Source organism: Ursus maritimus (assembly GCF_017311325.1).
Source record: "Ursus maritimus isolate PB19 chromosome X unlocalized genomic scaffold, ASM1731132v1 scaffold_X1, whole genome shotgun sequence".
NCBI classification, from domain to species: Eukaryota; Metazoa; Chordata; class Mammalia; order Carnivora; family Ursidae; genus Ursus; species Ursus maritimus.
The window spans coordinates 51,209,573-51,221,872 of record NW_024423319.1 but is presented as its reverse complement, the minus strand read 5'-3'; the positions used below and the strand labels follow the sequence as shown (position 1 = coordinate 51,221,872).

At 34.9% G+C, this 12,300-nt stretch overlaps 1 long non-coding RNA gene across 2 annotated transcripts in view; it reads right to left on the bottom strand.

The window, feature by feature from the left end:
- Positions 1–7,493: 7,493 nt before the first annotated feature.
- LOC103673018 overlaps positions 7,494–12,300 on the bottom strand; it is a 30,751-nt gene continuing 25,944 nt past the window's right edge. The window contains exons 3-4 of one of the 2 annotated variants that reach the window (XR_571280.2): positions 9,193–9,426; positions 7,494–7,874 (exon numbers count right to left, since the gene is read on the bottom strand). This is a non-coding gene — a long non-coding RNA (uncharacterized LOC103673018). Of the gene's footprint in view, positions 7,875–8,217; positions 8,267–9,192; positions 9,427–12,300 lie in introns of those variants that run through there. The other variant, XR_005834800.1, reaches the window with a different exon arrangement.

The window sequence follows — 12,300 nt, the reverse complement described above, 5'->3', positions numbered from 1 at the left end:
AAATCTCTACCAAAATTATTTCTTAAATAAAAGCCTAAAAACTTTCAAATATCTGAGTACTTAGAATCCTTTTCTTCTACCAAAACTGTACAAATAAGAATAAATCAGAATTTTTTAAAACTTCAGCTTTTAAAAATTAAGTCATTTATCAACAGCTAAATTTACTGTGTGAATCATGAACTAATTTATACAACTTAGTAACTTCACATAAGGGAAGAAGAACGGTTTTTAATGTATATCTGATGTTGGCTTTTTGCAAAATTATTATTTTTTTAACAAAGCAATACACAAACTGGGTACATATTTAATTAGTAAAGAATGACTGCCCCTCTTTCCCACCGTTCCATTCCCAGTAGGCAATTGCTTTAAAATATTTTGGGTTTTAGTTCCTTTGTTAACTCATATGCTAACATTTTCTATAATAAATCTCATATACCCATCATTCAGCTATACATATGATATTTTGCCAATATTACTTCATCTAGGACTCTTTTCCATCTTTTATCCCCCCTAGAGTTTCTTCTTCTTTTTTTAAGATTTTATTTATTTATTTGGCAGAGAGAGAGAGAGAGCACAAGCAGGGGGAGTGGCAGAGGGAGAGGGAAAATTAGGCTCTCCGCTTAGCAGGGAGCCCGACATGGGACTCCATCCCAGGACTCTGGGATCATGACCGGAGCTGAAGGCAGACGCTTAACAACTGAGCCACCCAGGAGTTCCCCTAGAGTTTCTTCTTGTTTCAGGTTTTATCACCCTAGTTGACCAGTCTGTGGTACAGGAATCAAGGGTAACTTTTAGCTCCAATGTCCAGTTTTCTATGCCTTGCCAATGCCTGGAAACTCTATGCCTTTGCTCTGTTGTTTGCAAAGGAAACAAGGTTGCTGGGAAAACAGGAGATAAGGTGGAATCTTTGACTATGGGCCACGTTTTCCATACATGGCATTTATTAAGTTTTTCTTTTCCCAAATTTTTATTTAAATTCTAGTTAACGTATAATGTAATATTGGTTTCAGGAGAATTTAGTGATTCTAGACTTACATATAACACCCAGTGCTCATCATAACAAGTGCCCTCCTTAATACCCATCACTCATTTAGCCCATCCCTCACCCACCTTCCTCCATCAATCCTCAGTTTGTTCTCTATCATTAAGAGTCTCTTATGGTTTGCTTCTCTCTTTCTTTTTTCCCCTCCCATATGTTCATCTCTTTTATTTCCTAAATTCCATATATGAGTGAAATCACATGGTATTTGTCCTTCTCTAACTTATTTTGCTTAGCATAATACACTCTAGCTCCATCCATGTTGTTGCAAACGACAAGTTTTCATTTTTTTTATGGCTAATATTCTATTGTAAATATATACCACAACTCCTTTATCCATTCATCAGTTGATGGATATTTGGGCTATTTCCATAATATGGCTACTGTAGATAATGGTGCTATAAATATCAGGGAGCAGGTACCCCTTCAAATCTGTATTTTTTTTCCCCTGTGGGTATAGCTAGTAGTGCAATTGCTGGATCATAGGGTAGTTCTATTTTTGACTTTTTGGGTACACTCCATACTCTTTTCTAGAGTGGCTGTACTACTTTGCATTCCCACCAACAGTGTAAGAGGGTTCCCCTTTCTCCACATCCTCACCAACATCTGTTGTTTCCTGTGTTGTGAATTTTAGCCATTCCGACAGGTGTGAGGTGGTATCTCATGGCTTTGATTTGTATGATTGACATACAATGTATTGCACATATTTGAAGTGTACAATTTGATAAGTTTCAAAATACATATACACCCATGAAACCATCACTACAATCAGAGTAATGAACACATTCCTTACTCCAAAATGTTTTCTCATATTCTCCTGCATCTCCCTGCACCCATTCCCTAATCCAGAAGCCACTGATTGGCTTTTGAACCAAGATTAGCTGACATTTTCTAGATTTCTAAATAAATGGAAACATATAATATGTGATTGTCTGGCTTCTTTTGCTCAGTATAATTATTTTGAAATTTATCCATATTGTTGTATGGATGCTTAGTTCTTTCATTTGGGTTGCTTTAGTGGTTGTCCATTGAATGGATATATAATAATTAGCCTATCCTTTCACCTCTTGATGAACACTTGGATTGTTTCCAGTTTGTAGCTATTATAAATAAAGCTGTTATGAACATTCATGTATAAATCTTTGTATGAACACATTTTCTTTTCTTTTCAGTAAATACATGGAAGTGGAATGGCTGAATTGTAATGGTAGGTATCTGTATACCTTCTTAAGAAACTGCCAAACTATTTTTCCAAAGTGATTGTACCATTTTATATTATACATTCAGTATAGGAATTTTAATTCCTCCACATTCTTGCAGTTAGTATAATCAGTCATTTTTTCCTTCTAAGATTTTATTTAAATTAAAGTTAGTTAACATATAGTATAGTATTGTTTCAGGAGTAGAATTTAGTGATTCATCACTTACATATAACATCCAGTGCTCATCACAAGTGCCCTCCTTAATGCCCATCACTCATTTAGCCAATCCCCCCACCCACTTCCTCTCTGGCAATGCTGTTTGTTCTTTATAGTTAATAGTCTCTTATGGTTTGCCTCCCTCTCTGCTTTTATCTTATTTTTCCTTCCCTTCCCCTATGTTCATTTGTTTTATTTCTTTTTTTTTTAAAGATTTTATTTATTTATTTGACAGAGATAGAGACAGCCAGTGAGAGAGGGAACACAAGCAGGGGGAGTGGAGAGGAAGAAGCAGGCTCATAGCGGAGGAGCCTGATATGGGGCTCGATCCCATAACGCTGGGATCACACCCTGAGCCAAAGGCAGACGCTTAACCGCTGTGCCACCCAGGCGCCCCTGTTTTATTTCTTAAGTTCCACATATGAGTGAAATCATATATTTGTCTCTGAGTGACTTATTTCACTTAGCATAATACATTCTGGCTCCATCCCCATCATAGCAAATGGCAATATTTCATTCTTTTTGATGGCTGAGTAATACTCCATTGTATATATATATGCCATATCTTTTTTATCCATTCATCAGTCAATGGACATTTGGGCTCTTTTCATAATTTGGCTATTGTTGATAGTGCTGCTATAAACGTTGGGGTGCATGTGCTCCTTTGACACTATGTTTGTATCCTCTGGATAAATACCTAGTAGTGCAATTGCTGGGTCATAAGGTAGCTCTATTTTCAACTTTTTGAGGAACCTCCATACTGTTTTCAAGAGTGGCTGCACCAGTTTGATTTCCACCAACAGTGCAAGAGTTTTCCCCTTTCTCTGCATCCTTATCAACATCTATTGTTTCCTGAGTTAATTTTAGCCGTTCCTACAGAGGTGAGGTGGCATCTCATTGTGGTTTTGATTTATAGTTCCCTGATGCTGAGTGATGCTGTGTATATTTCATGTGTCTGTTAGCCACTTGTGTGTCTTCTTTGGAGAACTGTCTGTTCATGTCTTCTGACCAGTTCTTACCTGGACTATTTATTTTTTAGGTGTTGAGTTTTATAAGTTCTTTATAGATCTTGAATACTAGCCCTTTATCTGAAATGTCATTTGCAAATATCTTCTTCCATTCTGTAGGTTGCTTGAATGTTGTTGACTGTTTCATTTGCTGTACAGAAGCTTTTTATCTTGATGAAGTCCCAATAGCTCATTTTTGCTTTTGTTTCCTTTGTCTCTGGAAATGAGTCTAGTAAGAAGTTACTGTGGCCGAGGTTGAAGAGGTTGCTGCTTGTGTTCTCCCCTAGGATTTTGAGTTTCCTATCTTACATTTAGGTCTTTCATCCATTTTGAATTTATTTTTGTATAAGGTGTAAGGAAGTGATCCAGTTTCATTCTTCTATATGTTGCTGCCCAGTTTTCCCAACACCATTTGTTGAAGAGACTGTCTTTTTTCCATTAGATATTCTTTCCTACTTTGTCAAAGATTAGTTGGCCATAGAGTTGTGGGTCTATTTCTGAGTTGTCTATTCTATTCCTTTGATCTATATGTCTGTTTTTGTGCCAGTAACATACTGTCTTGATGATTACAGCTTTGTCATACAGCTTGAAGTGCAGAATTTTAATGACTCCAGCTTTGGTTTTCTTTTTCAATATTACTTTGGCTATTTGGGGTCTTTTCTGGTTCCACACAAATTTTAGAATTATTTGTTCCAGCTTTGTGAAAAATACTGCTGTTATTTTCATAGATATTGCATTGATTGCTTTGGGTAGTATAGACATTTTAACAATATTTGTTCTTGTTGTTATCAGCATGAAATGTTTTTCCATTTCTTTGTGTCTTCCTTAATTTCTCTCATAAGTGTTCTATAGTTTTCATCATACAGATCTTTTACCTCTTTGGTTAGGTCTATTTCAGGGTATCTTATGGTTTTGGTGCAATTGTAAATGGGATCAATTCCTTGATTTCTCTTTCTGCTGCTTCATGATTGGTGTATGGAAATGCAACAGATTTCTGTATGTTGATTTTTATATCCTGTGACTTTGCTGAATTCATGTATCAGTTCTAGCAATGTTTTGGTGGAGTCTTTCAGGTTTTCTACAAAGAGTATTACGTCACCTGCAAAGAGTAAAAGTTTGACTTCTTTGCTGATTTGGATGCCTTTTATTTCTTTTTGTTGTCTGATTGTTGAGACTAGGACTTCCAGTACTATGTTGATGTGGTGAGAGTGGACATTCCTGTCGTATTCCTGACATTAGGGAAAAGCTCTGTGTTCCCTCATTGAGGATGATATTAGCTGTGGGTCTTTCATATACGGCCTTTATGATGTTGAGATATGTTCCTTTTATCCCTCTTTTCTTGAGGATTTTTATCAAGAAAGGATGCTGTATTTTGTCAAATGCTTTTTCTGCATCTAGTAAATCAGTCCTTAATTGTAATCATTCTAATAGATACCAAATAGTATTTCATTGTGGTTTATTTAGTATTCCCCAGATGAGTAATGTTATTAAGAAAATTTTCATGTACTTTTTAGCCACCCTTATATGTTCCTGAGTGACGTTTCTGTTCAAATTCTTTTCCTATTGTCTCAGGGGTCTCAAGGCCACCTTCAAGTATGCTAATTTAACAGAAGGATTCACAAGACTCACAACAGGTTTTACTCATGGCTAACATTTCTTACAAAGAAGTATATAGAGCAAGAGCAACAGGAACAAGATATCCATTGCGTGGAGTCCAGAGTGATTAGACACAAGTTTCCACGACCCTTCCCACCTGGAGTCACACAGGATATGCTTTTCCTGTGAAGTGCAGGGACATATGTGAAGACTCTATGTACAGGGAAGCACATTCAAGTTTCAGAGTCCAAGGCTTTTATGGAGGGCTGCACACATAGGTATATCTCGATATGCAACTAGCTATGATAACCAAAACTCAGGACCCCAACGATGAAATCATGTGCACATCATCAGTCTTGATGTTTGTGAAAAGCAATTCTTACAAGACAGTATAACATGATCCTTTGCTCCAGGTGTATACAATAAAATCTTCAATCGTTAACAGAAAGAACCATCAAATACAACATTCCCAGAGGTTGTATAATGATCAGATGTCTCCAAGCTCTCTTGGAGATGTGTGAGGAGTGAGCAATAAGACCTGCTGTGTTAACTCTTTCCTCATACCCATTTTATTATTGGGTTGTTAGTTTATTCATTACTGAATTTTAGGAGTTCTTAATATATTCTGTATACAATCCTTTATCAAATATATGGTTTGTAAAGATTTTCCCCAGTTTTTGGTTTGTCCTTTTATTCTCCTAACAGTATCTTTTGAATAGCAGAAATTTTTAATATTGATGAAGTCCAATTTATCAATTTGTTCTTTCATATACTGTGTTTTGGGTACCATTTCTAAGAAATCTTTGCAAAACCCAAGATTTTAAATATTTTTTTCCTGTTTCCTTCTAGCATTTTTATAGTTTCAGGTTTTTACATTTAGTCTATGATTTAATTTGAGTTAATCTTTGTATATGATTTGATCTGGAGTATTTTAAAGCAAATCTTTGACAGATCTTTTCACCCATAAATATTTGGTATGTATCTCTAGCAGATGAGGAAACTTTTGAAAACATAATCCCAATACCTTTGTCATAATTACTCACTAGCATATGGTACTCAATCTGTGTTCAAATTTTCCCCAAATATTTTTTGTTTAAGATACAGACAAAATAGGCACATTGCATTATGTTGCCATGTTTCTTAAATCTCCAATAATCTGGAACAGTCCCCTTATCAATTTTCTATGTCATTTTTTTGTAATAATAATCCAGGTCAGGGGCACCTGGGTGGCTCAGTTGTTAAGCATCTGCCTTTGGCTCAGGGCGTGATCCCGGGGTAATGGGATTGAGCCCCATATTGGGCTCCCTGCTCTGCTGGGAGCCTGCTTCTTCCTCTCCCACTCCCCCAGCTTGTGTTCCCTCTCTCGCTGGCTGTCTCTCTGTCAAATAAATAAATAAAATCTTTAAAAATAAAATAAAGTATTACTATTAAAAAATAATAATAATCCAGGTCACTAGTGCCAAGAAATTTCCACATTCTGGATTTGGCTGGTTGTATCTTGGTGGTGTTTTTAACATATTGCTCTCCCATTTCTTGATTTATTAATTTTTGGCATATTATTAGACATTATATATTTACTCTGTGCTGTGAAAGATGAGGATCTGGCTAACATAACTACTCTCTACTTCTAATTATCCCTTTAACATCTTTAGCAATGAAATAAACATAGAAGATTTTTGAAGAATTAATATGTATGACTATTTGCCTTTTCCCAAGTAATATCTTCATTTAGTCTTGGCTGTATCATAAACTACCATATACTATAATAAACTAGCTTTTGTCCAATGCAATAACAGTGGGGGAGTGGAGAATAGAGATTTGAGAAATATCTCAGTAGAAGATCTGACAGTATTGAATGAAGGAAGAAGACGGGAAGGACTATAGAATTACTGTTCAGTTTGTGGCTTCAACTGAGTACATGGTGGTGCCACTTAGAATAGAAGAAGATGAATAGATTTGGGAAAGGGACTGGGGACACAGGAAGAAAATAAATTCAGTTCCTGACATTGAGATATGGGATACTTTAAGCAATCAAGTAGAGATATCCAATAGACCACTGGAATTATAGATCTGGAGATTAGGAGAGAGATGTGGGCTTGAGGTACAGATTTGAAAGTCATCAGTTTTATGGGTGATATTTAAAGCCATGGCATGGATAATATTGCCCAGGGAATGTGTAAAGAGTAAGGAAAGAGGAAGACAAAAACAAAACCCTAAGGAACACCAAGATTTAAGGAGACAGAGATAGTTGTTACTGTATGTGATGAGTACCATAATAAAAACATGTATGGGATACCCTAGTGACTCAAAATAAGATTGATCAACTGGGTGGGGGAAATTATCATAAAAGGTTTTACTTTGGTTTAGATATTGAAGAATATATCAAAGTGTGCCAATGGGATGAGGGGCAGAAAAACAGACAAACTCGTCTACTTTACAAGGAAAGCAGAGGACTTTAAATGAGAAGTCTTTTAACTATTCCCCCACCTTGACACACTCATGTCTAAAGCAGTGTTCCTCAAAGTGTGGTAAACAATTTACTTGGAAGAGAATCACATAGGGACTTTGTAAAAATGCATATTATTAAGTTTCACCTTAGACCTACTGAATCAGAATCATTGGGGAGGGAGGCGCTGAGGAATCTGCACTTTAAGCAAGTTCTCTAAGTGATTCTGAAGCAGAGGGTTTGCATACAACATTTTGTACAAACTATGATATGACCATGGGAATTTTCAGCTGAAGTAGAATGGATAAGGTCAAAGAATTGTGATCTTCAAGTTGCTACTCTCTTCTTGCTAGTTTTAGCAGGAACACCTAGTGGGAAAATGGGGAACACAGAAGTTTTGTAAGAGTATAATTCACTCAATCTGTTTTTCTATACTTAGAAGGAAAAATGAACCAGATAAGACTAAGAGCAGAGCAGTTTTCCTTTGAGCTGGTCCCAAGTCAACCAGGAAGAACATACAGGCACCTTGATGAGAAAGAAATCAACAACTGATTTTGTTGATTGAATGTATTCATTAAAACAACAACAACACACCCATGAATTCCCCTAATTTTGTTTTCACTTTTTAGCTGGTTATCTGGAATTTTATAGTCAGCTTCTCCTAGTGAATTCATCTTACCTGGAGTCACTAAATGTTTAGTTTTTCATTTACTCAATAATTCCAGGGATAAAAATTTCCTTATTTTCCATAATTTTTATCCTAAAAAGAGGAAATCTCAATTAAGTCATTGTCTATTGTTCAGTCAGAAAATGTTTCTATGTCTTCATAAAAAAGATAACTATATGTTTGGGAATATATTATTTGAAGTACGTAGTGAAAAGGATTACTCTTGAGAATTCATTTGTGCCTTTAGGGAATCCCAGGGATGTACTCTTAAACTATGATTGCCTATGAATATTCTACTATTGCTAGAAATACTATTCTTCTGAGAAATCAGCAAATGGGTTTTGTTACTTTGTCAAAGCAGCTATCTACATGGCTCTCCAGAACTGGGTATATCTTGCTAGAAATACACTATCTAGCTTCAAAAGATTGTAACATATTACTTTGTTTTGAGAAAAGCTATGAATACTTCTATTCATTCTTTGAAATGTTTCTAGAAAAAAATCAGATCATAAAACAAACTGCTTCATTTGAAAAGACCATGTGATAAAATTAAGTCAATTCTGATTCCAAAATTAAACATGAAGAATAAGATTTCATAAGAGAATAACTCTTCTCTTTGTATATCTACGAATTCTATTTATCATTCATAAGTTTCTAAGATACATTTCTCTGTAATACATTTCTATATGATATCTACTTGATAGTCATATAGATGTTAGAAGATGCTTTAGAAAGTACAGGATGTGATGAAGGAATAAACTGTCACTTCTGTTATGATTCTACCCAAGAGCTGAGGAATTATGTTGTAAAAAAAAGAACCATGAGACCTAGAGATAGGAGAGACAGAATATAGAATTGTCAGTGTGCATGCAAATATTTGTAAAGGAAAGATACCAGAGAAAAAATAAATAAATATTGGGCCACAGTAAAGTTATATTTTCTGTACAAAAGAGGCTCTAATGTAGTGTATATAAAAATTCCCATAGGACTATGAGACCTTTTTTAAGTTCCATACTTACCAAAACAATCTTTTAGTTATTATATTAGTTGCTAGGGCTGTCATAACAAAGTACAACAGACTGGGTGGCTTAAATGGAAATTTATTTTCTTCCAATTCTGGAGGTTGGAAGTCTCAGACTGAAGTATTGGCAGGGTTGGTTTCTTCTCAGGCCTCTCTCCTCAGCTTGCAGATGGCCATCTTTTTCCTGTATCTTCACATGGTCTTCCTCTGTATGTCTCTGTCCTAAACTTTTCTTATAAGAACATGAGTCATATTGGATTAAAGCATATCCTACTGACCTCATTTTAGCTTATTTACCTCTTTAAAGACCCTATCATCAAATAAAGTCATATTCTGAGATACTAGGGACTTCAACATATAAATTTTACTCTATTTACAAGTTAACAAGTTAGTTGGCCAGTTTCATAGATGCTGGCAGAAGACACAAATCTCCAGGGTCAGAGTCAAAGAATAGTTTAGTAACACCAGCAATAGCAGTTGCTAGGATATCAGTATTTGTACCAGTTCCCTGAGCCCCAATTCCCACAGGTTTACTGAAAGAGGACTAGAAGATACCATGCAGTAGGGTACATTATAGGAGGGGAATCTTGAGTTTATCATTTATAATGGACAGCAATCTCTGGAGGGAAACAATATCTCTGTTTTCTATGGCTGTTCACCATATAAAATTATTTTTTAATTGAGATATTTCACATACCATAACCCTTTCAAAGTAAACAATTCAGTGGTTATGAGTATATTCACAAAGTTGTGCAACCATCACCATTTTATAATGCCTGAACATTTTCTATCATCTGAAAAATAAACCTCATAATCATTAGTCATTCCTCATTCCCCCTCCTTCAAACCCCTGGGATCCACTAAGTTACTTTTGTCTCTCTGGATTTGCCTATTCCGGACATTTCATGTAAATGGAATCACATAATATGTGACCCTTCTGTGATAGGCTTCTTTCACTTACCATAATGTTTTCAAGGCTCATCCATGTTATAACATGAATCAGTTTAATTTTTTGGCTGAATAATACCCTTGTATGGATATAATACATTTTATTTATCCATTCATAAGTTGATGGACATTTGGGTTGTTTAAATCTTTTGACTATTATGAATAATGGTGGCATAAATATTCACATATAAGTTTTTGTGAGGACATATAGTTTCTATACTCTTGGTTATATAACTAAGAGTGAAATTGCTGAGTCATATGGCAATTCTATATTTAACTTTTTAAAAAACTGCCAAACTGTTGCCCAAAGCAGCTGCACCATTTTATATTCCCATAAGAAAGGGTTCAAATATCTTTACATCCTTGCCAACACTTATTTCCTGTCTTCTCAATTATAGCCATGATAGTGAGAGTGAAGTGATATCTCATTGTGTCTTTGATTTGCATTTCCTTAATGGCCAATATTGAACATATTTTTACGTGCCTATCAGCCATTTTCATATCTTCTTTTGAGAAATGTTCATATAAATCTTTTGCTCTTTTTTTTACATTGGATTATTTGTCTTTATTGTTGAGTTGTTAGAGTTCTTTATATATTCTAAATTCTAGACCCTTAATATTTTCTGTGGGCTATCTTTCCACTTTCTTGATGGTATCCTCTGAAGCACAAAAGTATTTAATTTTAATGAAGTTCAATTTATCTGGGTTTTTTTTTTTTTTGTTCGCTTGCCTTTGGTGTTTTATATATAAGAAACCGAAGTCAGGAATATTTACACCTCTGTTTTCTCCTAAGAGTTTTATAGATTTAGTTTTCCCATTTAGGTCTTTGATCCATTTTTGAGTTAATTTTTGTATATGATGTGAGGTAGAGATCCAACTTAATTGTTTTTCATGTGTATACGCTGACTCAACACCATTTGTTGAAAAGACTATTATTTTCCCGTTGAATATTTCTCTTGTCAAAAATCAATTGACCATAAATGATTGGTTTATTTTGGATTTATTTTTGAGAGAACCACACGGTCCTGATTACTATACCTTTCTCCTAAATTTTGAAATCAAGAAGTTGAATAACTACAATAATTCTTGCCACTTCTATTCAACATAATTACTAGTGATTCTAGCTTGTGCTATCCAGCATTAAAGAGAAATGAAATACATCTAATTGCAAAGAAGTAAAACTGTCTTTATTTGCAGAAGACATGATTGTCTATGTTGAAAATCCAATAGAATCTACCAAAAAAGCTACAACAACTCATAAATGAATTTAACAAAGTTGTAAAATGTAAGACCAATATACGAAAATCAATTGTATTTCTATATATTAGCAATAAACTATGGAAAACTAACATTTTTAAAATACCATTTACAATAGTATCAAAATTATGAACTATTTAGGAATAGATATGACAAAAGAAGTGAAACCTTTAAATGAAAACAGAAACCATTACTGAGAGAAGTTAGAAAAAATTTTAATAAATAGAGATATATACCTTTTTCATAGATTGAAAGTCTGTTTTATAATGATGCTAATTGTTCCCAAATTGACCCATAGAAACAATGCATTCCTACAAAGCCCCAGTGAGCTTTTTTTAAAAAGAAATTTACAAGCTGATTCTAAAATTCATATAAAAATGCAATAAACTGCAAAAGAAAAGAACAAAGTTACAAGGCTAACACTAATTTAAATACTTTTATAAAGTGACAGTAATCAAAACAGTGTGGTATTGCCACCACACAAATCAGGAATCCCTTTGATAGCATTGCTGACAGGTTATCTAGTCTAACTTTGGTGACAAGTTGTTTACCATCTCCCAAGGGAAACTTCTAGTACTGAACAACTCTTTAAAAAAGTTGTTGGGGAGAAGTTAAGATGGTGGAGGAGTAGGGGACCCTAATTTCATCTGGTCCCTGGAATGCAACTAGATAGTTACCAAATCATTCTAAACATCTGGGAAATCAACCAGAGATCTGAGAAAAGAATCGCTACAATTCTACAAATAGAAAAGTGACCATTTTTTGCAAGGTAGGAGGTGTGGAGACATGAACCCGAGGCAATATATCTGAAGATAAACCATGGCGGGGGGAGGACTCTTCCTTAAGCTGGCTACTGGAAAATAGTATAAGTAGCGGAGTGCAAAATCAGAACTTTTAGAAG